The 27,880-nt window shown below is 42.5% G+C and overlaps 1 long non-coding RNA gene across 3 annotated transcripts; it reads left to right on the top strand.

The window, feature by feature from the left end:
* Positions 1–11,621: 11,621 nt before the first annotated feature.
* Positions 11,622–18,342, top strand: LOC118241338. Of its 3 annotated transcripts, none has more exons than XR_004775985.1 (4): positions 11,622–11,707; positions 16,120–16,284; positions 16,548–16,653; positions 18,310–18,342. It is a non-coding gene; the product is annotated as an uncharacterized LOC118241338 (long non-coding RNA). The 3 variants fall into 3 exon arrangements; XR_004775987.1 differs by lacking the exon at positions 11,622–11,707 and adding an exon at positions 11,714–11,828; XR_004775986.1 differs by lacking the exon at positions 11,622–11,707 and adding an exon at positions 11,883–12,123.
* The last annotated feature ends 9,538 nt before the right edge of the window (positions 18,343–27,880 follow it).

Here is a 27,880-nt window from a genome sequence, read left to right as displayed (position 1 = left end):
ATCCCCTATACTCTACCTCCTACACTAATATATTACCTATTCCCTACCTCCTACACTAACATATTACCTCTAGCCTACCTCCTACCCCAACATATCCCCTATACCCTACCTCCTACACCAACATATTCCCTATACCCTACCTCCTACACCTACATATTCCCTATCCTACCTCCAACAATAACATATTCCCTATACCCTACCTCCTTAACTAACATATTCCCTATACCCTACCTCCTACACCAAAATATCCCCTATACCCTACCTCCTACAACAACACATCCACTATACTCTACCTCCTGCACCAACATATCCCCTATACCCTACCTCCTACACAAACATATCCCCTATACCCTACCTCCTACACCAACATATCCCCTATACCCTACCTCCTACACTAACATATTACCTATACCATACCTCCTACAATAACATATTCCCTATATCCTAGCTCCGACACTAACATATTCCCTACCTTCTTCACTAACATATTACCAAGACCCTACCTCCTACACCAACATATCCCCTATACCCTACCTCCTACACCAACATATCCCCTATACTCTACCTCCTGCACCAAAATATACCCTATACCCTACCTCCTAAATAAACATATACCCTATACTCTACCTCCTACACTAATATATTTCCTATACCCTACCTCCTACTCTAACATATTGCCTATACCCTACCTCCTACACTAACATATTATGTATAACCTACCTCTTACACCAATATATCCCCTATACCCTACCTCCTACACCAACATATCCCCTATACTCTACCTCCTGCACCAAAATGTCCCCTATACCCTACCTCCTAAATCAACATATACCCTATACTCTACCTCCTATACTAATATATTTCCTATACCCTACCTCCTACTCTAACATATTACATATACCCTACCTCCTATACTAACATATTACATATAACCTACCTCTTACACCAACATATCCCCTATACCCTACCTCCTACACCAACATATTCCCTATACCCTACCTCCTACTCTAACATATTCCCTATACCCTACCTCCTGCACTAACATATTACCTATACCCTACCTCCTACATCAACATATCCCCTATACCCTACCTCCTACACCAACATATTACCAATACCCTACCTCCTACATCAACATATCCCCTATACCCTACCTCCTACAATAACATATTCCCTATACCCTACATCCTACACTAACATATTCTCTATTCCCTACATCCTGCACTAACATATTCCCTATACCCTACCTTGTACACTAACATACTCCCTATACCCTACCTCCTGCACTAATATATTCCCTATACCCTACCTCCTACTCTAACATATTCCCTATACCCTACCTCCTGCACTAACATATTACCTATACCCTACCTCCTACACCAACATATACCCTATACCCTACCTCCTACACCAACATATCCCCTATACTCTACCTCCTACACCAACATATCCCCTATACCCTACCTCCTACACATACATATTAACTATACCCTACCTCCTACACTAACATATTCCCTATACCCTACCTCCTACACCAACATATTACCTATACCCTACCTCCTACACCAACATATCCCCTATACCCTACCTCCTACACCAACATATCCCCTATACCCCACCTCCTACACAAACATATCCCCTATACCCTACCTCCTACACTAACATATTCCCTAAACCCTACCTCTTACACCAAAATATCCCCTATACTCTACCTCCTACACTAATATATTACCTATACCCTACCTCCTACACTAACATATTACCTCTAGCCTACCTCCTACACAAACATATCCCCTATACGCTACCTCCTACACCAACATATTCCCTATACCCTACCTCCTACACCAACATATTCCCTATACCCTACCTCCTACACTAACATATTCCTATACCCTACCTCCTACACCAAAATATTCCCTATACCCTACCTCCTACACCAACATATTCCCTATACCCTACCTCCTACACTAATATATTCCCTATAGCCTACCTCCTACACCAACATATCCCCTATACCCTACCTCCTACACCAACATACCCCATATACCCTACCTCCTACACTAACATGTTCCCTATACCCTACCTCCTGCACTAACATATTCCCTATACCCTACCTCCTGCACTAACATATTACCTAGACCCTACCTCCTACACCAACATATCCCCTATACCCTACCTCCTACACCAACACATCCCCTATACTCTACCTCCTGCACCAACATATTCCCTAAACCCTAGCTCCGACACTAACATATTCCCTATACCCTACCCCCTACACCAACATATCCCCTATACCCTACCTCCTACACTAACATATCCCCTATACCCTACCTCCTACACCAACATATCCCCTATACCCTACCTCCTACACTAACATATTCCCAATACCCTACCTCCTACACAAACATATTCCCTATACCCTAACTCCTACACTAACATATTCCCTATTCCCTACCTCCTGCACTAACATATTACGTATAACCCACCTCTTACACCAACATATCCCCTATACCCTACCTCCTACACTAACATATTCCCTATACCCTACATCCTACACTAACATATCCCCTATACCCTACCTCCTACACCAACATATCCCCTATACTCTATCTCCTACACCAACATATCCCCTATACCTTACCTCCTACACAAACATATCCCCTATACTCTACCTCCTACACTAATATATTCCCTATACCCTACCTCCTACTCTAACATATTACCTATACCCTACCTCCACCATCAACATATCCCCTATACCCTAACTCCTACACCAACATATTACCATTACCCTACCTCCTACATCAACATATCCCCTATACCCTACCTCCTACAATAACATATTTCCTATACCCTACATCCTACACTAACATATTCCCTATTCCCTACATCCTACACTAACATATTCCCTATACCCTACCTCGTACACTAACATATTCCCTATACCCTACCTCCTGCACTAACATATTCCGTATACCCTACCTCCTACACTAATATATTCCCTATACCCTACCTCCTACATCTAACATATTCCCTATACCCTACCTCCTACACTAACATATTCCCTATACCCTACCTCCTACACCAACATATACCCTATACCCTACCTCCTACACCAACATATCCCCTATACTCTACCTCCTACACCAACATATCCCCTATACCCTACCTCCTACACTAACATATTCCCTATACCCTACCTCCTACATCACATAACATATTCCCTATTACCCTACCTCCTACACTAACATATTCCCTATACCCTACCTCCTACACTAACATATTCCCTATACCCTACCTCCTACACCAACATATTCCCTATACCCTACCTCCTACACTAACATATTCCCTATACCCTACCTCCTACACTAATGCCTTAACATGCCCACACACACTCACACACAGGCATGTCCTCATTTAGCACAGTGAAGTGTGCACACACCCCTGTCCACACCATAACTCCACATACAAAATGTCTCTCTCGTTCACACTCACATACGTTCAAACAAACACACACACACACACACACACACACACACACACACAAACACACACAGATACACTCACACACACAAACACAAACACAAACACACACAAACACACACACACACACAAACACACACACACACACACGCTCACACACTCACACTCACACACTCACACACACTCACACACAAACACATACACACACACACAGACACACTCACACACACACAAACACAAACACACACAGGCATGTCACGGAATTACAGCTGATCTTGGTACTGTCCACCCTGATTTGCATTTTTAAATGTTTGTTTCACGTGCCCATTCATTACTGTACTTTACTTGTACTGAAAGTAATTATCTGGCTGGGATTGCCATGGGAGTATATTCTTCATTATTTGTTATTTCAGGATATCTTGCTTTACTCCTTTGTTTTGTATTCTGTTATTTTTACACGGCTGGATGATACTGTAGAGTGACTTTGTTATATTGTACACCTGATAGTCCACACCATTCATCTGAAAATAATCCTTGGTGCCATACTGAACCATTCTGTCTCTCTCTCCCTCTCTGACTCTCTCTCTCTCTCTCTCTCTTTCTCTCTATATATTTGTGTTTGTGTATAGGCTCATAAAAAGAATAACTGGAGTAAATTATATTGGATGTGGAACCAAAGTATTAATCATATCTTTTTTTCTGGAAAGCCCAGTAATATGAAGGCAGTCCAGCTTTAGGAGGCTCAGTGAATGTTTACTGCATTTCTTGACTAACAGGAGAGCATAATCTCTATAAAGCATTCATGTGACTATTACTGAAAAACACTAACCAAAGAGAGTGTTACATCCTGTGTTAGTTTGGTTTGTGTGTGTGTGTGTGTGTGTGTGTGTGTGTGTGTGTGTGTGTTATTACTGAAGACTGACCATTGTAAACACATTATGGAATTGAGTTGCTAATTCAATACTGTCATTATTATTCCTATAATGATGTCACTTCTCACTATTAGTGCCGTGAGGCAACATTAGTGTGGACTGAACTGTTAGTCGTGATGTGCGTAATATATGTGATGTATTAGCACAGAAACTTTAGCTTTGTGTCGAGCTGGAACTCCTCCTGTAAGAAGAGGAGCAGTACCGCATCCCCCTCTTAGAGGGCGCTATTGGACAACCTAAGTAATTACGGTATGTTCATGTTGCACAGTAGATTCCCTGTTAATGTTTTACTGTATACGGGTGCCTAGCATTGATAATGATGGAATTATTATTGGAATGTTCTGTTTTCTCTTCCAGACCATACTTCTCATATTTCTAATAACATGCTTCTCACTTCATATCATCCACATACTTCTCACAAACCTGAGTGTATATTAATGTGCATAGTGAATGTGTTGGTGTTGGAACGTACATCATTGAATATCACCACTAATACTGCATTGTGACCAACACTCTGAGGGAGGACAAACCCCCCTTAGAACCTGCCCCACTATTCAGTTCACTTACCCCACTTACCCCGAACAGAGTGAGGTATTCAAGTGTAAAAATATCCGCTCTTGGGGAAGTTGGACTTGTGATCTGTGATGTTTTCTGTAACGTCATCACGTGTTTTCTGAAGAGGTTCACATCATCATATAGAATCTGTAGGGGACTTCAGGTCACTTTTTTCCATGATAACATCTAAAAATGATACCTGAAGCAAGACGTTCACAGTTATCTCTGTTGTTTGTGATTACATTTTTAATAACCATCACTGGCACTCGGAGGCGAAAGGAGTTATTCCTTAATCCCATCCATCAACTCTTACCCTGCAGGACGGGTTAGACGTGCGCACTTCACCCTAATTCAGATTACAGAATAATTCACAGTCATAGCCAGTGGACATTTTCATATCCAAAGAGCAGAAGTTAGAATTCAACATGCCTGTCATCCCATGTGTAACTTATGCTAACTGCATTTAGATTTTAAGAAAACTGATCAAAATATTTCCTCTTTGATTTAAATCATCACATCCGTGCTCAGGGAATTCTTGCATCCTTACGGGACTCCATGGAAGTTCAGGAAACATGTGTAAGATCCCTGCAGTTCACACTGCCTTGTGTAACCCTAGTCAGATATTTCTATCAACAAAAATACAAAACAACAACAAATCTCCCAAAAACTGCAAACCATCATAAAACAATAAAACTGTTTTACAGCTGTAATTTAGCGATTCCTGATAAATATTTTTTCATCTCTCTCAGTTGCACTCCTTGGTCCTCTGTGTTTCCTTGGCACCTATAAGGCTTGTCTTGTACATAGTTGTTTGTTGGTGGAGTTGTTTGTGTTTATATTTGTTTACATTGCTTGTTTACACTCACCTCCTGTCAGAGTGTGTGTGGATTTTTTCTGTCATTTAGGCATCTGATAAAGTGACAAAGTAATTGATCTAAAAAAGCAGACTGAGTCGATCTACAATAGGTGGTGGTGTAGTAACACTGACAGTGCTACTACCACCTAGTGGTAGAAAAGAGAACTCTTTAAAACCAGAATTTATTTTTCACATTACATTCTATATTACATACAAAGTCATTTACTTCAGATGTCAAGGCAGAGCTGTCTACTGTATGGGAAATAGCAAATTAATACATAGATTTGTTTGCATTATTAATACATTAATAATCTTAGTTTATTTGATCAAGTATTCTAATGCTGGGTATTGTTAACACCATCAACAACAATAATGCTTTTATTTATTTATGTAGCATGTTTGTGTAAAATCTTGTATTTACATAAACATTTACATAAAATATTCATGATCTTTCATTATGACTGAGGATAAAGAGAAACTGCTTTCCTGCATCTATTTTTCAATCAAATTTCATTTATATTGCGCTTTTTACAACACATGTTCACAGAAGGATAGAGCCAGAAGGTTCTGAGATATGAGCCTTTGAGTGATGTTGATGCGATAATTATGGTCAGGGTTTATGAGTCGAGTAGGACCAGCCAATCAGAGCCTTGGAAGCAAACCCCAACGCATCAGTCCTGCTGGACCCCATCAGCGCACTGGTGGCCTTTATCAGACTGCCTCCATCAGCAGAGTGGAGCTCCAGACCTGCACCCAGACATCCACTGCACCACCGGGTTGACCTCCTGTCCCGGTGACCCAGATGAGCAGGTGTGTCAGTGCAGACCTGGGAGTGCTGACCTGCTCACAGGCCGTGTGTGCCACTTTAACGCAGAAGTGTCAGAGGTGTGTTGTCATCACGCCTCGTGCTCTCCCTGATCCAGTGATTGTATGTGGGTGCAGTGGGGGGTTTGAAAGCAGTCTGCCTTCAAGGCAACAAAGTATTTCATAGATATTAGATATTAGATTTTTTCCTCAGCTGCACAATCACCAGCCCTGCTGCCACAAGCTCCGCCCCCATCAGAGCCAGGAGCACCGCCAACACCGTCACTGTGGAGCTCTGATCTGGACACGGCTGGACTTCTGCAACACACAATTGTCAGTAAATATAAATCGTACAGAGTTATAATCGTGTGTATGGTTTTAACATGTGTCATATGCTGTTTAAACTGTGGTTCATATGATGGTTCAGTGTTCACTCTGGTACATAATCACTACACCATCACTGACTACATTTACATATTAACACACAGCATAATTAGATAACATTTACATGCACACAACAGCAGGACTAAGGCCTCAATTTAAGAACCAAGACACTTACAACAGCTGATGTACAGCCCAGTCTGTTCACATTTACATATTACAGTCTGACAAACAATAAGCAGACCATTCATAATGCAAGAAAGCAGTCTGACTTTGCATCCCTTTCATGACAAACATTATTCATGCACAAGTTTACTAATTAAAAAAAACAAAACAAAAACACCATACTACTAGGGTTTCATAAGCTGAGAAGATGCCATTCTTTAACAGTCTGCAGTTATAATGTAGTTATTGAGAACTGCATTAAATTATCACTACACCTTATCTAGATTCCTTACTAACACTACGTACACTCTCTCCCTAACAAAATAATTCTAGACAACATTGAGATCACAGTATTCACATTAAATACATACCTTCAACAGTAACTGTGTATGTGTGAATGACCTCTTCATTACTGGTGTCCCAGATCGTGTAAACTCCACCATCAGATGGTGCTGTTTCTCTCAGCTCAACAGCAGAGATGAGAGATGCTCTCTGAGTGTATTCATCTTTACATTGTAATGAGCTTCCAGCCACTGTGCAGATCTGTCCACTAGAGGGAACAGCTGCACCTGTGCTGTTATACATCACCTTCACTGACTCTGATATGGGCAAATCCAGCACCAGATTTTCATTAAGGGTTCATTAGCAAAGACTGAGAGAACAAACCTTACCCTCTATCCATAGACTCACATCATAGATGACTACACCATCACACTCACAGGTGTACCAGGTCCTCTTAGTGTAATCAACATCAGTGATGGTGAGGGAGAGATCTCCCTTCAGGTACTGATCATGTGACATGTGAAATCCCTCCTTTGACTGACAGGATGTCTGGTTACACTGAGCCAGAATGTCAAGTTGTTTATGGGACACAGTCCATGTGACCAGACCAGAACATGTCTGAGTGCAGGGGAGAGTAGCATTGTCATGAAGATTCACCTTTACTGAAGAGAAGGTCGATACAGGAACTGAAAGAGATTAAGAAAGTGGAGTTTAAAAAGGCATTCAATAAATCAGACAATCAGACCACAACCCTTTTAGACCAGATGAGTGATGGAGGACTTTGTTGCCTTGAAGGCAGACTGCTTTCAAACCCCCCACTGCACCCACATATAATCACTGGATCAGGGAAGTCATGTCCCATCCCCACACCATAGAGATTAGATACACTGTCAGAAAGTCTACCACAATGTTTAATACTATTTGGCAACTATTTGGCAGGAGAGAGTAGCATCATCATGAAGATTCACCATTACTGAAGAGGTCGATACAGGCACTGAAAGATTAAGAAACTGGAGTTTTAAAAGGCACTAAATAACAAAAATATAGAATAAAAACAGAAACAACTGCATAAGAGCATAAATCAGACAATGAGACCGCACCCCTTTTAGACCAGATCAGTGATGGAGGACTTTGCTGCCTTAAAGCCTACTCCTTTCCTACTCCTGTAACCCCAATACTACTGCATTCATTTTGGAAATGGCCAAAGCTCTACACATTCTGGCAAGTCATCTTTGAGACCTTCTCTAGGAAAGTCACCATTTAAATGGAAAGAATCCATTCCACCCACATACAGTAACTGGATCAGAAAAGTCATGTCCCATCCCCATACCATGGAGAAGATTAGATACGCTGCCAGAACGTCTACCAGAATACTATTTGGCAACCTTTCCTAAGAACATGGAAACTGACAGCATGATAATATTCTTGGGTGAGCTCAAACCCACATCAGCTAGGTGATGACACCGACAGCCTACTGGGTGAGCAACCACGCTCTAATGATGGTGAGCCCATGAGCACAACAGTTAGACCTTGGAACAGATAAAACAAGAGGAAAAACTGAACCACCACTCCAAGCGTGGAAAAAGGGAGAACAAAGGACAGCACAGGAAGAATGGCATCCCCAATACACTGGGGAAAACCAAACTAAAACTTCCGAAACAAAACCAAAAACCTAGAGGAACTCGAATGGCTAAGGAAAGCCTCGGGAGAGAGACAGACTCAAGAGGGAAAACTGGAGAAAGGAGGGGACGTGTAAAAACACATACACCCTCACAGAGCAGAAGAGAGGTGCAGCACAAGGGCTCACAGACCTCAATACCCAGAGTTACCGGCTAGGAGCTTGGCTCAAAACGTTAGCAAGGACCCAACACTGAGCGACTGGGTCACTGAGTTTTTACAGATCCAGTCCTTACAAATATAACCTATTCTGTCCTTTGATTTTACGTGTATTGTCAGTTTGTCTTTTATAGAAGTCTGACAATGCATTATGTTTGTATGTTAATGTCTGGTATGGGAGAAAAGTTGAGTTTTTTACACCTATGATATAATGTGAAAATTAACAGACACCCCCCACCCCTTCAAAAAAAACAAAAAACAAAACAAAAATCACACCCACAGAACTCAGAGCTTAATAGAGAGATGCCAGAGAAATCCCAGTAGATGAGCCCCAGGGATTTGGTCTCATAAAGGGAAGAAGCTTGAGAGAAAAGGGTTACTTGAGGAATGCACTCAACCTCATATATACCACTATCCTAACCAGCCTGGTACCTGCACTCATAAAGAGAATGACAAGACTGAACACCAGCCTGTGTGGGAGCATATTACTGAAGAGAGGCTCTGTTCCTCTCTCTAGTACCAAAAGGTAGCCTAGCAAGGTTGGCTGTATTAGATATAAGGTACATATTCGTCTCTATCCCTTGTTAAATATATCCAATACCAAATAAAATGGCTGCAACCTTCATGTATCAATAACAAAATAACATTTAGCTCAATTTATATTCTGCCAATTACTAAATGTTTTCTATGCTCAGGTATGTTCTCTGTTTTCTATGCTGAGCACAAAAAATATACAGTTATAAAACTGGATTATAATACAATAGAATCAGACCAAGCTGAAACATTTAGAAAAAAAGAATCCATTCTGTCAACTTACCGGTTATGACCTTCAGCACAGATAACAGCAGGACCCAGGAACACATGCTATAGGATGGCATGGCTGAAGAGAATCTAGTCAGTACTGTAGGGATCACTGGAAGAATCTGGAAAATTATAATAAGCCAGTTATTCAGTGCCCTAATCAACATTACCTTAAAAGAACAAGACAATCATAGTTTTTTAAAACAATTAGATCTGCAGCAGATTAGATTCTGTGATACCCCTTTAAAGGGTAACGAGTCAGACTGTCATCAGCACGTGAATCACATGAAAGCATACAGCATAAAGCATACAGTCATGGTCAAAAGTTTTGAAACTAGCACAAATCTTGGTTTTCACAAAGTTTGCTGCTTCAGTTTTCATGGCAGCAATTTGCATTCTAGATTGTGAAATGTGATCAGATGAATTGCAATTAATTGCAAAGCCATTCCTTGTCATGAAAATTAACATTCATAAATATAGTAATAATAATAATACTAATATATAACAACAACAACAACAACAACAACAATGAATTGTGTTCACCTGTTCCTTATTTCCTTTCACCCCTATTTAAACCCAAGACAGCACTGCACATTAGCGGTTGTAACTACGGAGTCTCTAGAAGATGCAACGTTGCCTAGAGAGAGCTAGACTGGGGTTTTTCCTTTTTGTTGTTACATCAGTACAGCTCTGTCTTGACTTTCTAAGCACTTCCTCTCACTTCTGACGTCCTCTGTGTTGACCGTGTCACCTGCATCACACATCACTCATACATTCGCATACTCTCATTCTCTCTCTCACACACCAGTGGAAGTTTATGGCATAAGGGGAAACTGCAAGTGTATGGGTGTGAGAGGATGTGTTTTAAGGGAAGGCATTTTTGCAGATATATTAAAATGCTGGAGGCCTTAAATACCAAAGTTTTCATGTTTTACTCCAAATTCCCACTGTAAAAATAACTTAGTCATACTAAAAGTAACTACATAAGAGAGAGTATTTCAAGAATTTAGTGGATTATTTGATCTGTTTATTTTATAAAGATTCAATATGTGCTATATATATAGTGAAGCAAAGAGACATTTTACACAAGCTTGCCATCCCAATACTCCACATTCCTGCAGTAAAAACACTGCAATGTCATATTTTGAATATGTTGCAAAGTGTTTTCCAAGAATATCACAGAGTGAACTGATCATTTGATTTGTGTTTTTTGTCATTTTAAAATATACTATAGTGAACTGATTAGCTATTTGCACAATATTGCTCTATATTTTATCCACCTTCACCCATTAGGAAATCTTATGAGTAGCTAAGAAAGTGATCTTTATAAATGTAGTGGATTTAACAGAAAAAATGGAAGGTTTGAATTTCCAAAAAATAAGACTTTTCTCATCTACATATGCTTTAACACACACTTTGTTTAGGTGCATTAGACCCAAGATATGTTTAAATAAGCTGAAGAACATGTTTATTTTAGATTTTCATTGTGTGAACTAAAGGAGCGAGAAACCTCCTCTAGAGATGATGGGGGCTCGTGACAAGCCTGCACGGCAGACTCACCGGAAACTTGTGGCTTGTGGTTTCCGTTTCTGCTTTTCTGCTCAGTTCCAGGGTGAGTTTGTGGTTTCATATCTAAGACACTAATGTCACTCTATAGATTTCCTTACGCAGAGAGCTGTTTGACACCAGAGTGGTAACTAGCTGATATGTTTACAAGTAAACCCACCAGAGTGGTGAGTAGTTAGTTGATATGTTTACAAATAAATAAACCCAACCGAGTGGTGAGTAGCTAGTTAATAATTTTACAAATACATAAACCCACCAAAGTGGTGAATATCTGATATGTTTACAAATAAATAAACCCACCAGAGTGGTGAGTAGCTGATATGTTTACAAATAAATAAACCCACCAGAGTGGTGAGTAGTTGATATGTTTACAACAAAACGGCTTGGGATTTGGTCAGCTAACGCTAGCTAACCCACGGGCTGCTCTGAACACTGATTTCAGACCCGGTGGTTGTTTTTAAGGTAACTAAGTAATGAAATGGAATTACAACAGTTACGATTTAGCTTTATTTTGTGTAAACACATCCGTTAGTTTGCTGAATGCCCGCTAACTCAGAAATGTTCTCATTCCGGGTCCGTGCTTGTTAGCTAGCTCTCATAGCTTCGCTAACGTCTGTAGCTACAACGCTAGCTAGGTTAACTGGAAATGTAGCCTATCGTAGTATGACGGTTATTTCTACATGGGATCATCAGTTCCCCAGTAATTACATTTAGAGCCGTGTGGCTTGTTACATATGAAATATAAATGCTTTAATCCATATTGACCTTGTAGCGCTATTTCTGCTAAGTTAGCAACAGTTATCGGGCCTACACCGGCTCTCCTTCCGTAACACAACTTCAACAGACACGAAGAGGAGTGTTTGTGCTCTTATAGACGTTAATCTAAGAAGTGTGAGGCCTTCTGCACTAATGCTTGGGCTTGATCAGTGTCCCATCCTTCACGCATTATGATGACTGTTCAGATACCCTAAACCAGATCCATGTAGAGAGAGATCTCGGAAGTTATCATCAAATACTAGAAGTGCAGTCGTACACAAAAGTCGACACTGACAAATTTTGGTTTTCACAAAGTTTACTGCCTCAGTTTATTAGATGTTTATATGGTACAGCTAAGTACAATTAAGCATTTCAGACTTCTGCAATTCACCTTGGCATGCTGGATATTAGCTTCTGGGCAAAGTCTTGACTGATGGCAATCCATTCTTGCCTAATCAGTCCTTGGAGTTGATCACAATTTCTGCATTTGTCCACCTTCTTTTTGAGGATTGACCACAGGCAAAATTTTGAGCAAACCCACTCCCTTGGATGAGAAGCAACCCCATACATGAATGGTGTCAGGATGCCTCACTGTTGGCATGACACAGGACTGATGGTAGCGCTCATCTTTTTTCTCCAGACAATCATTTGTCTAGATGTCCCAAACAGTCTGAAGGGGACATCTTTGTTAGAGAAAGTAACTTTACCCCAGTCATCTGCAGTCCAATCCCTTTACTTCCTGCAGAATATCAGTCTGTCCTTAATGTTTTTCTGGGAGAGAAGTGGCATCTTTGTGGCCCTTCTTGACATCAAGCCATCCTCCAAAAGCCTTCACCTCACTGTGTGTCCAGATGTGTGTGAAAACACCCATTTAGCATAATAATAAACGGTTAGCTACTCAGCTAAAATAATTTGGGTTTGGTGTTTCTGTAACAGTAATGTAATAAATATAGCTAACTAACCATAAACTTGACATCGTGTGTGACCTGTTTAACACAGCAATGTCATCTGAGCAAGGTTAATTCAGATATGTGGCTGTGGACGTTATCTTCTAACTGTTCAGCTAACTCTAGCTAGTAATATAGTAAGCCAGTGTTAACTGCGTAGTGTCGTGTCTGTTAATGCAAGAAAGAAGAGACCGGAAACAGTGCATTACCTTGTGGCCTTTTATTAATGCAGAGCTCTGGAGATGTCACTTCACAGCACAGTGCGAGTGAGATCTAAAGCATAACTTCGCAACACACAGACTTATAGTTTTCTTGCCTTGCGCCACTTCTGCTTAGTACTTTTCCATCTCAGCCGTCGCCTCTGTCTAACTGTCATGTACACACGTTTTCTTGCACAATCGCACATATGCACGTCTAAGGCATTTCCTGTTATGTCTGCACATACAGCAATTATTTTATTAATTCAAGCATTAATCCTATTCCATTTTGTGCATTATTCTCTATTTATGTAATCTTAGCATTCACTTAGTTTATACAATCCCACAGTAGATAGCTCGCATAGGCTAGTATTCATGAATATTAGGACAGCTACACGGTCGTCTTAAGTCTAACTAACCTGGATAAGCTACCAATATTCAGCAGAGCTCTGAGTAAATGTTACTTTCAGTTTCCTGGCTAGGATAGCTTAGCTAGGCTAGCTAGCTTTTCTGATACAGGCCAGGCGCTAACATGGCTAAGATATTTACAACGGGCTGATTAGTTAAAGTTACGTATCGTGTCTAGATATCTAAACACAGCTACAGCGGTTGTCCGGCAGCTCTACCTCCACTGTCCTCGGGGTTCCCACTGGCTGAACACGGACACACGGGCGTCCCCGCGTCCCCTGGGCCAGGACCGCTCGACGCACCCCGTGTCCTGCCAGCGCCGGGCGCCCTGTCGAAACGCTCCGTCATCACTCGATAAAGACGTCTGACTGTACATTATACAGACTATCTGTCGATAAAATCGAGCCATCAAATGCGAAGTATTATCTATATGACCAAACGCTACACACCATCTCTCTCTTATATTTAGCTGCCACGCTAACGCTTGCTAGCTCATTAGCTGTTGTCTGGTGAGGCCTGTCAGCCCGTTTTCTTGCTCTAGTTTGTCTTTAGCAGGTCCGTTACGAACACCGACACCTGTCCCGCACGCAGTCACTGTTTAATGCAACTAGTTCAGACTATTATAGAGCTTCAAGTAGTGATATATAGTCAACTGAATAGACATTTAACAACATATCGCCATCCCATTACTCCAAATTCCTAAAGTTAAAACACTACAATGTCATAATCTTAATATGTTTCCACTTTTGATGTGGGGGAGTGTCATCTTCACTCTCACTGGAGATTCCTACTTGGACCTGAGTAATCATCTGCTCACCAAGGAGCAATTTGAATTCAAGGAACTGCAGTGGTTTCTTTGCCAGAACTTAGCAGTCAGTCAGTCTTATACTGAAGCCATGCATTGGTGATTGCCAAATCAAAAAAGTGGAAAATTGTATGCACTGTCCATTTCCGAGTGCGAGTGGCCATCCTATAGAAACTTAGCAACTGGTTAACTGGTTTGTTGTCAAACCACTTGACAGCAAGTTCAGGATCTCACCTGACCATCATCTCAGATGCTTCTCTTCCTTTCCTTTTGATGGCCTGATCCCCTATAATGTTACACTCCTTTGGAATTCTGTTCTTCATGAGAGTTCCTGTACCTCCCAAGCATTTCTCCATCATGGTGTCCAGGACATTTGTAAAGAACCTGTCAAAAAACAGGTGGGTTCCTCTGGAAACAGTCTCTGCCAAATAAAGAGCATCTTGTTCTCCAATGCCCAGTCCCTCTGTGACTCTGAAGGTGGTCTTACCTTGGTAAACCACAAAATCTAAGACCATAACACTTGGTGTGGCCAAGACAAACAGCTTCAATCCAGTCGGGTATGGTTTGCCTGGTACATTCTGGCGAATTGGGCAGCGACCAGTAAACGGAATCATTTGCTCATCAATGGACAATTTTCCTGTTCTAAGCTGATTTAGACATCCTTGCCTCACTTTGTTCAGAAGGGGCCTGACTTTCCACAAGAGGTCTCTGCTTTTGTCCTCATCTGAAATATCAAGGTCATTGACAATCTTAATGGAATTTCTTAGTTTATAGAATAGATTTTTGGTCATGGATTCTGCCACTACTTGAACTCTGGTGTTTGAGGCCCAATACATCTGTATATTTAGATATCCTAGACAGGCCACGTAGACAGAACTGCCAATGAATGTTTTCAACTCTTCAGGAGTGGTGTTTAGTGCTGTTCCAGACACAAGGACTTCACGTTGGTTTGTGCGCACAGCCATTTCTTCAAACACAGAGTAATCAATGTACTGTTGAAAATAATTCATTGGGGTACAATTTTGGTGTGTTATGGCATCATTACTTAATGGGACAATTGAACAATGGGAGAATTATCCAGTTGAGGGTTGAATCTTAGGAAAATAATAAAGGTAGAAAAAGAATATTACTCTCAATTATTGTTAGAATAAATTATCAGAATAAATCATTTTTGTGAAAAAAAAATGTAAGTAAAAATGTATATGTATATATGTAAATGGTCATATATTATCTTGAGAATATAAAGTCAATGTGTACATTGTAGTCCTGCCCCGAAGTGGACAGCGACTGGATGTGGACGGTTTTGCTTGCTCTGACTTTTCTGCCTCTGTTTGCCCTATCTCAGTTTTTTCCTCTGAGCTCTCTGAGGCCTCTGCCTCAAAAACTGCATCTTGATCTTTTTCATCAGACAACTCAATATCTGAGTTTTCATGAACAATTCGCAGTAACATTCTCTCTACCTCTGACAGTGAATACCTTCCTTCGTAATTGAAAATACAGAGAAAAAAAGGTAGGTAATAAGTACAAATGTCCACTGTGGAGGACATATTTTTTAAACACTCTCCTATCATCGTAATATATTTTTACATGACTTTAGAAAATGGTTTAAAGTGTTCTTAGGAGATTCATATAAAACATGACAACATTTCAAGACAATTTGCTCATTAATAATTATTAGGCACTAATTGTTTTTAAAAAACTATGATAGTCTTGTTCTTTTAAGGTAATGTTGATTAGGGCACTGAATAACTGTGGCTTATTATAATTTTCCAGATTCTTCCAGTGATCCCTACAGTACTGACTAGATTCTCTTCAGCCATGCCATCCTATAGCATGTGTCCCTGGGTCCTGCTGTTATCTGTGCTTAAGGTCATAACCGGTAAGTTGACAGAATGGCTTCTTTGTTTTCTAAATGTTTCAGCTTGGTCCTATTCTGTTGTATTATAATCCAGTTTTATAACTGTATATCTTTTGTGCTCAGCATAGAAAACAGGAGAACATATCCTGAGCATAGAAAACATTTAGTAAATGGCAGAATATAAATTGAGGTAAATGTTATTTTGTTATCGATACATGAAGGTTGCAGCCATTTTATTTGGTATTGGATATATTTAACAAGCGATAGAGACGAATATTTACCTGATATCTAATATAGCCAACCTTGGGTACTAGAGAGAGGAACAGAGCCTCTCTTCAGTAATATGCTCCCACACAGGCTGGTGTTCAGTCTTGTCATTCTCCCCTTTATGAGACCAAACCCTGGGGCTCATCTATTGCGATTTCTCTGGTATCTCTCTATTAAGCTCTTGAGTTCTGTGGGTGTGGTTTTTGTTTTGTTTTGTTTTTTTTTGGAGGGGTGGGGCGTGTCTGTTAATTTTCACATTATATCATAAGTGTAAAAAACTTAATTCTTCTCTTATACCAGACATTAGCATACAAACATAATGCATTGTCAGACTTCTATAAAAGACAAACAGACAATACACGTAAAATCAAAGGACAGAATAGGTTATATTTGTAAGGGCTGGCACCAGGCCGAGGCCCCCTTCCACCAGAAGGAGAACTTGAGTCAACCACACTACTAATCAGGCTTGATGCCTGACAGCTGGGCTAGATCTGTAAACGCTCAGTGACCCAGTCACTTAGTGCTGGGTCTTTGCTAAAGTTTTGAGCCAATGTCCTAGCTGGTACCTCTGGGTATTGAGGTCTGTGAGCTCTTGTGCTGTACCTCTCTTCTGCTCTTGCAAAGGTGTCTGGGTTTTTACATGTGCCCTTCTTTCTCTAGTTTTCCCTTTTGAGTCTGTCTCTCTCCTGAGGCTTCCCTTAGCCATTAAAGTTCCTCCAGGTTTCTGCTTTTGTTTGGGAAGTTTTAGTTTGGTTTTCCCCAGTGTATTGGGGATGCCATTCTTCCTGTGCTGTCCTTTGTTCTCCCTTTTTTCATGATTGGTGTGGTGGTTCAGTTTTTCCTCTTGTTTTATCTGTTCCAAGGTCTAACTGTTGTGCTCATGGGCCCACCATCATTAGAGCGTGGTTGCTCACCCAGTAGGCTGTCGGTGTCATCACCTAGCTGATGTGGGTTTGAGCTCACCCAACAATATTGTTATGCTGTCAGTTTCTATGTTCTCAACAAAGGTTAGGAAAGGTTGCTGAATAGTATTCTGGTAGACTTTGACAGCATATCTAATCTTCTCCATGATATGGGGATGGGACATGACTTCACTGACCAAGTGACTGTATGTGGGTGGAATGGGTTCTTTCCATTTAAATGCTGACTATCCTAGAGAAGATCTCAAAGATGATTTGCTAGAATGTGTAGAGCTTTGGCCATTTCCAAAATGTATGCAGTAGTGTTGGGGGAGGGGGTGTGACATTGGGGTTAGAGGAGTAGGAAAGCAGGCTTCAAGGTAGCAAAGTCCTCCATAACTGATCTGGTCTAAAAGGGGTGCAGTCTCATTGTCTTATGCACTCGTTTCTGTTTTTATTCTATATTTGTTATTTAATGCCTTATAAAACTTCTTCTTTCTTAATTTTTCAGTGCCTGTATTGACCTATTCAGTAAAGGTGAATCTTCATGACAATGCTACTCTCCCCTGCACTCGGACGTGTTCTGGTCTGGTCACATGGACTGTGTCCCATAAACAACATGACATTCTGGCTCAGTGTGACCGGATATCCTGTCAGTCAAAGGAGGGATTTTACATGTCCCATGATCAGTACCTGAAGGGAGATCTCTCCCTCACCATCACTGATGTTGATTACACTAGGAGGACCTGGTACACCTGTGAGTGTGGTGGTGTAGACATCTGTGATATGAGTCTAGGGATAGAGGGTAAGGGTTTGTTCTCTCAGTCTTTGTTAATGAACCCCTAATGATTTAGGTTTAATAGTGTGTATCAGATTTGAACCTGTTTGAAATTCCTGATGGTTTTTGTTTTCAGCATTGAGTTCTTCAGTTTGGATCAAGTCCAATGAAAATCTGGTGCTGGATTTGCCCATATCAGAGTCAGTGAAGGTGATTTATAACAGCACAGGTGCAGCTGCTCCCTCTAGTGGACAAATCTGCACAGTGGCTGGAAGCTCATTACAATGTAAAGATGAATACACCCAGAGAGCATCTCTTATCTCTGCTGTTGAGCTGAGAGGAACAGCACCATCTGATAGTGGAGTTTACACGATCTGGGACACCAGTAATGAAGAGGTCATTCACACATACACAGTTACTGTTGAAGGTATGTATTTAATGTGAATACTGTGATCTCAATGTTGTCTAGAATTATTTTGTTATGGAGAGAGTGTACGTAGTGTCAGTAAGGAATCTAGATAAGGTGTGGTGATAATTTAATGCAGTTCTCAATAACTGCATTATAACTGCAGACTGTTAAATAATGGCATCTTGTCAGCTTACGAAACCCTAGTAGTATGGTTTATTTTTTAATTAGTAAACTTGTGCATGAATAATATTTCTCATGAAGGGGATGCAAAGTCAGACTGCTTTCTTGCTTTATGAATGGTCTGCTTATTGTTTGTCAGACTGTAATATGTAAATGTGAACAGACTGGGCTTTACAACAGCTGTTGTAAGTGTCCTGGTTCTCATACTGAGGTCTTAGTCCTGCTGTTGTGTGCATGTAAATGTTCTCATTATGCTGTGTGTTAATATGTAAATGTAGTCAGTGATGGTGTAATGATTATGTACCAGAGTGAACACTGAACCATCATATGAACCACAGTTTAAACAGTATATGGCACATGTTAAAACCATACACACATGATTATAACTGTACTGTTTAAATAGTAGTTCATATTTACTGACAATTTTGTGTGTTTCAGAAGTCCAGCCGTGTCCAGATCAGAGCTCCACAGTGGCGGTGTTGGCGGTGCTCCTGGCTCTGATGGGGGCAGGGCTTGTGGCAGCAGGGCTGGTGATTGTGCAGCTGAGGAAAAAAATCAGCAGCTCCAGAAAGGAGGTACATTGAAGGGAAACTGTAACCATGGCAAGAGAGGAGATATTACATAAAGATGGATGTGTGTTCCAGGTCCACTGCCAGGATTTCCAGGATTTTTTCTTTTTCTTGTGGGTGGTGGTTTGCACTGTTCTGTTGTTGGAATTGCTGCTTTTGAGTTGACGGAGTTTGTGATCTGTCCATCGCTCGAACAGTTTAGTAAGTGCCGCAAGGTTGACCTTTTGCTAATAGCTGACTTCTTTGATGTAGAAGTTCCTCGTACTGCGACTAAGAGGGACATTTATTTAGTGTTGGAGTCTTGTCTTGTTCATGATGGGATTTTGCCTGAGAGGGGTAGCCCGATGGGTGTTCAAGTTCAAGTTCAAGTTCGGTTTATTCGTCACATACATAGTCATACACAGTATAACGTGCAGTGAAATGGTGGAGAGTGCTCTGTCCAAACTGAGGAAGAGGGGTGCATAGAGAAAAATATATATATGCAGATAAATATATATATTCTATGTATGTACAAAAATATATTAACAATGTATGTACAATATATGTATATTATGATTATATACACAATGTACAATGTATATGGCTGGGTATATATGTACACAATCTACAGAATGTACAGATCCATTTTATATAATAACATATCTACAGTTGTTGTGTAACAGGGTAATTGAGTATAAATCTATATATACAGATGTACAGATATACAGTCATGTTACATGGTGGTGGTGGTCCCCACAGTTTATCAGTTTCCCTGATTCAGGGCCCGAATGGCCTGTGGGAAGAAGCTCCTCTTCAGCCTCTCTGTCTTGGTCTTCAGGGAGCGGAAGCGCCTCCCTGACTTCAACAGAGTGAAGAACCTATTGTTGAGATGGGTGGGGTCCTTCACAATTCTCCTGGCCTTGGTCTGGCACCGCTGGTAGTAGATGGTCTGCAGGTCAGGAAGTTCCATGTGAGTGATGCGCTCTGCTGAACGCACTGCCCTTTGGAGTGCTTGTCTGTCCTGCTTGGTGCTATTCCCAAACCAGACTGTGATGTTCCCCATGAGGATACTCTCGATAGTGCAGGTGTAGAAGTTCCGCAGTACTTTGGAGGGCAGTCTGAAGTCCCTTAGGCATCTGAGGTGGTAAAGACGCTGACGAGCCTTCTTTGCCAGGGAGTTGGTATGGCGGGACCAGGACAGGTCCTGCGAGATGTGAACGCCAAGGTACCTGAAACTATCTACTCTCTCCACCGTGGTTCCACTGATCCTCACAGGTTGGTAGTGCCGCACCTGCTTCTTGCTGCAATCCACGATCAGCTCCTTTGTCTTACTGACGTTTAGGAGGAGATTATTTTCCTGGCACCAGTTTTCCAGGTGTTTAATCTCCTCCAGGTAGGTCCTCTCGTCATTGTCCGAGATCAGACCCACGACAACGGTGTCGTCAGCAAACTTGACAATGATGTTAGAGCTGGAAGTGGCTGTGCAGTCATAGGTGTACAGTGAGTAGAGCAGGGGGCTTAGGACACAACCCTGAGGAGCTCCAGTGCTGAGGGTGAGGGTGGATGAGGCGCAGTTGCCCACCCGTACTGATTGTGGTCTGTCTGTTAGGAAGTTGGAGATCCAGTCGCACAGGGATGTATGCAGTCCTAGATCTCCCAACTTAGTAGTGAGTAGGGAGGGGATGATGGTGTTAAATGCTGAACTGTAGTCGACAAATAGCATTTTAACATAATTTCCCCTCCCTTCGTCCAGGTGAGTCAGTGTAGAGTGGAGCAGATGTGCAATTGCATCGTCAGTGGAGCGGTTGTGGCGGTATGCAAATTGCAGTGGGTCCATGGAGGCTGGCAGTGAAGATGTGATGAAGTCTCTGACTAGCTTTTCAAAGCACTTCATCACGACTGATGTGAGGGCGACAGGGCGGTAGACAGGTCGGAGGGTCGAGGTTTCTTCGGGACGGGGACGATGGTGGACCGCTTGAAGCTGGACGGGACAATACCGAGCGTCAGGGAGAGATTGAAGATGTTGGTGAATACCGGGGCTAGCTGATCTGCGCAGGCTTTGAGGACCCTCCCGCAGATACCGTCTGGTCCCGTCGCCTTCCTGGTATTCACCCTTTTAAACACTCTCCTCACGTCACTCTCCGTGATGATGAGAGGGCGCTGTTCTATGGTGTGCCCCGCGCATGTGCCATCGACTGCGCCGATAGTGCCATTAGCACTAGCGCCGTTAGCATTGGCGCTGTTAGCACTAGCGCCGTTAGCATTTGTGCTGCTAGCATTAGCGCTGCTAGATGTAGCCTCGAATCGAGCAAAGAATGTTTTCAGCTCGTTCGCCAGAGACTCATCCACACTCATCAGTCCAGAGGGTGGGCTCCTGTAGTCCGTGATCATCCGTAGTCCCTGCCACAGGGATCTAGAGCCACTCTGCTGGAACTGTGTCTCTAGTTTCTTCCCGTAGCTTCGCTTCGCCTCCCTCACCGCCCTGCGCACTCCGTATGCTGCGGACTTGTACTCGTCCATGTTCCCGCTGATGATCCCCGCATTGTAGGCAGCAGTGCGAGAGTTCAGAGCCTCGCAGATGGTTCTGTCCACCCAGGGCTTCTGGTTGGAAAACTTCTTGATGGTGATTCTTAGGATCGTGTCGTCCACCAGTTTCCCAATAAACCCTACTACTGCCTACGTAAACTCGCTGACATCATCAGTGCTGCGCCGGAACATGTCCCAGTCTGCGTCATCCAGAGCATCCTGCAGAGCGGCCACTGATTGGTCTGTCCAGCGCGCGACCTCCCTCTGAACCGGAGCTTCCAGTTTCAGCCGTTGTTTATATTTTGGTAGGAGGAAGATGGCGGCGTGGTCCGACTTACCAAACGGTGGATGAGCTAGTGCCTTGTAACTGTCCTTGTATGGGGTGTAGCAGTGGTCTAGTGTCCTGTTTCCCCTGGTGGGGAAGGTTACGTGCTGGTAAAGGTTGGGCACCGCACGCTTGAGGTTAGCGCTGTTGAAATCCCCAACCACAATAAGTGCAGCGTCCCGGTGCTGTGCCTGCAACTGTGTGATAGCCTCATGAAGGTCACACAGTGCAGTGTCCATGTTAGCCTGAGGTGGGATGTACACGGTGTTGATAATGACCGAAGTGAACTCCCGGGGAAGGTAGAAAGGATGAAGCTTGAGGGCGAGCAGCTCCAGGTTGGGTGAGCAGGAGCAGGCGAGAATAACAACATTGGCATTGTTACACCAGCTGTTGTTTACCATCACACACACTCCGCCGCCTCTCGACTTCCCCGAACCTGCCGTCCTGTCCATGCGGTGAACCGAGAAGAACTCGGCCGGCTGGATAGCGTGGTTTGGTACCGCTGGGTTCAGCCACAACTCGGTGAAGCAGAGGAGATTGCAGTCCCGAATGTCCCTCTGGAACGTTATCCTGGCCCGGAGGTCATCGAGCTTGTTATCCAGAGACTGGACGTTGGCTAGTAGGATGCTGGGTAAGGGAGCTCGGTGTGCCCGAGCCCTCAGCCTGTTCCTGACGCCGGCTCGCTTCCCTTGAGGCCTTTTCCTCGCGCCGCGTCTTTTGTTTTCCCTCAGGATCTCTGTCGGGCATCTTGGGTCCGGGATTACAGACGGCTTGAGGTGAGTGCTATGTAGATTAAGAGAAATAAGGGCATCTCTGCTGTACGAGATACGTGCCGTGGTGTGTAGAGAAGGGCTGCGGAGAAATCAGGGGTAGCGGGAAGAGCGAAAAGAGCGAAAAGGATAGTGAAAAGAGCGAAAAAAGTGCCAGGTGTGGACGGAGCAGTCGTGACGGCAGCCGACCTCACCGGCGGCATCTTGATTTGGTGTTGCGATGGGCTCAGCTCGATGTTTGCCGGTGGCAGAGGCAACTGATGACTCTGAGGCTGGTGTATGTATAGATCCTGGTATGTGTGTGTTCCCTGGGGTAGATCCTATGCTAGCGCTGGAGTTGGAGATGACTTAAAAAAACAGGAGCGTGAAAACTATTGTGTGTTTTGGGCTGTACAAATTGAGCCGGACTAGGTGACGCTGATGAGGATGAGTATGGGTCCCGAGAGGCCGGTGCCTCTTCCTCAGAAGCTTGCCTCACCTATGCCAGCCAGCCCATCACGGGAATTTTGTTCCGGTCCCTAAACCACGCTCTCCTCGAGTGGCCTTGCTCCCAACCAACTCTACTCTCGCTGCTGACACTTTTGATGCCAGTCATCAAATTGGCCTTGTGCCTGTTCTCAGGGAAAATTAGGTGGACGTCTATTTTCCGATATTTGAGCGCATTGCGGCGTCTCTGAGATGGCCTAAGGACCTATAGTCACTAATGCTACAGTGCAAACTAGAGGGCAAAGCACAAGAAGTGTGTTCCTGGCTAACTCTTGCACAGAGTTTAGACTATGAGGTTGTTAAAGCCACTGTTCTCCGAGCCTACGAGTTGGTTCCAGAGGCATACAGACAAAACTTTAGGTGCCTAGTAACGCTAGCTTCCCTCCTCGAAGCTCTCCTGTGCCTCAAAAGGCTGCCACTGCCGTTACGCCAGCCTGTGTCCGCGGACCTGTTTCCTTACTCACAGGCTTCATGTTCCCTGCCCGTCCAACCTCGGCCTCCTGTGTCTCCGTTGTGTCCTGCTGCTGCCTCGTTGTTCTTGCCTGGTTTTGTCTTTGCTCCTGTTGTGTTGTCTGTGTCTGGTCTGGTGCCCATGTCTGTTTTTGTTCTGGTTCCTTTGTGCCTGGTCTGTTTTGCGTTTTTGTAATCCTCACTCCTGGCACGTTCTCGTCATCAGTCAGTTTCTGTTGTTGGTTCTGCTCTTGCTGCTACATCTGTTTCAGGTCCTGTTCCTTCGGTTTCTGTGTTGGTTCTTGTTATGTTCTGTCTGCTTCGGTTCCAGTGCCTATTCCTTGTCGTGCCCCATAGTAACAGGAGCTGCCATGGTGATAGCAGGTAAAGGTGTGGAGGACACCTCACTGTGTTTCATTCCTACAGCAGGTGCTCTGGACCTCTGACAATGATGGAAGCTGTTCAAGCTCTGATGGCAAAAGATGATCAGGAGAGAGTTGTCAATCACTTTTTATTAAGCCAATCAACAACATGAGTAGCCCAGATAAATGTTCAGTAGGGGTTTGTTGTCAATGTAATATGGTAATTTAAGGAGGAATAGTGACATGTTTGTCTAACTGCCCCTTTTAATAGTTTTTTTAGAGGGGAAAATGTGAAGAATTGTGTGGTGCATGATGAGCTTTCCTTCTAGAGAAGTGATGATTTGGGTTTTCAGATCGAGAATACTTGCATAACTCTCATAAGCCATTGTTGGACACAAAAGAGTGTGTTGTGAGAAGTGTCTAAACAAAGCTATATTTTCTTTTCAGTGTACTGAAGTAGTCTGGCTAAGGTAGCAAACTGACTACAATACTGGTGTTATGTAGAGCATTAGCCCTTCTGTGTAACATTATTCGATCAGCTCCATCACCAGCAGATGCAGGTGGAGAATGTGAATGTTATAATTATATTACAGTAACTAACATTGCTGCTGGCCCCAGTGACGATGGGCGTGGAGCAGGACGCACAGACTCCCTCAATACTGAAACATTTATTAACGAAAACACGAACAACAACAGTGGCACCCACACAACATTAGCGACAGACATAACGGTACATATAACTAGACACACAGGTTACATAACAATGGATATACACACATTTAAACAGACTTCAGCAAACAATGACTACCATAATACACACACTAGCAGGGGTTTAAATAGATACGAGGGTAACCCCGTGCAGTTACGGAGGGTGTGGTTACAAATAGGGTGAACCCCCCCTGCACGCGGCAGGCCGTACCATGTGTTTCTGTTGAGCTACTGTTGAGCTACTGAGACCAGAACAGATTCAATTCTATAGGTGCCAAATATGAACAAATCTGTGTTTTTGCATGTTTTGAGTATGTGCTGAATTTGTATGTGAGGCTGTGTGTGTGTTCGTTCTCTCACAGGGAATCTGTTGAAGACGCTGATGAACATGTCTCCTGTGAGGGGGCTTTTTCAGCGAGTCATAAAGGACACAAGGGCGTTTCTGAAACAGGAAGTCACTCTGGCTACGTCTACCTTACCCATATCCTCTCCTGCATGCATACATACACAACAACAAAATCAACATCATCGCACCAGCTGGACCAGCACACACACACAGGAGCAGTGTGTGGGTGTGTTATACTACACCTGTGTGGCAGGAATGTGTGCTGTATCCGTTTCCTTCACCACACCCCTCAACACTTTAACCAGATAGAGTGTAGCAGAGAGAGACACACACACATACCCACACACACAGTATGAATCACAACCATCTAAACTGGCTGAGTTTTCCTGTGTTCATTTCATGGTTCACCTTTGCCTGCACCACTTCACTCTGAGAAGCAGCACAGTGAACAGCATCATCTGTTGCGGATGATCTGAGACACAATGGCACCATGAAGACCAGGAGGATATGAGCTGTATACAAGACTTCATGTATAAACAAATGAACAGAATTAGGAGCTGCTGTTCTGTAAGCAGAGTTTAGTTCCAGCTCCACTCCACGAGATCTACTGCCCTGCAGACTCTAATTGCAAGTATCTCTACATGATTTACACATACATTAACCCACCATAAACAGTCATTAATGAAATATGACAAAAAATCTTAGGTGTTTTTCTGGCATAACTCCCACAATAGCCACCATAGTGCACTATAAATTCTCTCTCTTTTCTAACTCTCAACTACACGAACAATCCAATCTGCAATACCTAGCATCAGTTTCTGATTGGCTGTGTGCAAGTAAATCAGGCTGTTCCTCAAAGATGCATAAGTTTATGTAGAGATTTAGGTTGTGCTGCTTCTCTCAACTAACTGTTTGACCTTTCAAGCACTTTATTTCTGCCTTGAACCTAAACTATTTACACAGCTATTACAGACAGGTCTACCAGCTATATCTGATACTATGGGATCAATACAGAGTAGACAAGAAATTAAACTGAATTCATACTATCATCATAACATGCCTGTGACGGTGCAATTAGCAAAAAGATTTATTACATACACACCTACAGGCCGTGTCTGATTCCATAATGTACAGAAGTTTTATGCTTGCATTTTATCAGTGATGAAAGTGTTAGTCTGGGGAAAAAAGGTGAAAAATTAAAGCCAGCCTTAACCTCATTGGTCTGTGTGATCATTTGTGTGTTGTGATTGGCTAGTCATCATTTTGGTTCCTGTGTACATTAGTTGGTCCATTTCTTCTTCCTTTCTCTTTGTCCTGAATGTGTTTTATTTGGAGTATGTGATGTGCTTTGATATGAATTTGTAACAGTTTTAGGAAGACTGACGTCGCTGCTGTTGTAAACCAGACAGCTCCACAACCTTGATCTCTGACTTATGTCCTTTGTTCTGATGTGGGTGTATCCGTGTTGCTCAATTCACCATGTGGTTTGCTTGCTCATATTTAAGATTTTAGATGCCTCTATCCTTTCTTGAATAACAGTTGATAATTTGATAAGAGTTTGATCTGTGTATTTTATAGAGCTTCAAGTAGTGCTATATAGTGACATTTAACAGGATATTGCCATCCCATTACTCCAAATTCCCACAGTAAAAATAACTTAGCCATTCTAAAAGTAACTACATAAGAGAGTGTATTTCAAGAATTTAGTGGATTATTTGATCATTTGATCTGTTTGTTTTATAAAGATTCAATATGTGCAAAGACATTTTACACAAGCTTGCCATCCCAATACTCTACATTCCTGCATTAGATATTATTTGACACATCACGGTTTGTTTACACTAGTTATGTCACCACCTTTATGGTGTCACACCAGTTACACAATGTAAACAAGGTTTTATATGGCACAAATAGAAAATTCAGCAGCACAAAGTACTGCGGCCAGTTTGGTTAAAATATAAGACATACAGAGTGCCAACTTGACTTGGTTATATTGCAAGAACTCTGAGAGGGGCGTGGCCAACGCCTCTTCTGATTATGCGATCTAGCTCATCTCATCTCATAGTATGTGGGGTCTAATACCATGTAAAAAGATTCACTCAGAATATGAACACCTTCCATGTGCGTGAACAACACTCAAAGACTAAGTCTGGACGGCCATTTCAACATAGAGAGACCAGCTACAGAAGGTGGT

This window comes from Electrophorus electricus, chromosome 5 (genome assembly GCF_013358815.1).
Source record: "Electrophorus electricus isolate fEleEle1 chromosome 5, fEleEle1.pri, whole genome shotgun sequence".
Classification (NCBI taxonomy): Eukaryota; Metazoa; Chordata; class Actinopteri; order Gymnotiformes; family Gymnotidae; genus Electrophorus; species Electrophorus electricus.
This window is presented reverse-complemented; position numbering and strand designations above follow the sequence as displayed.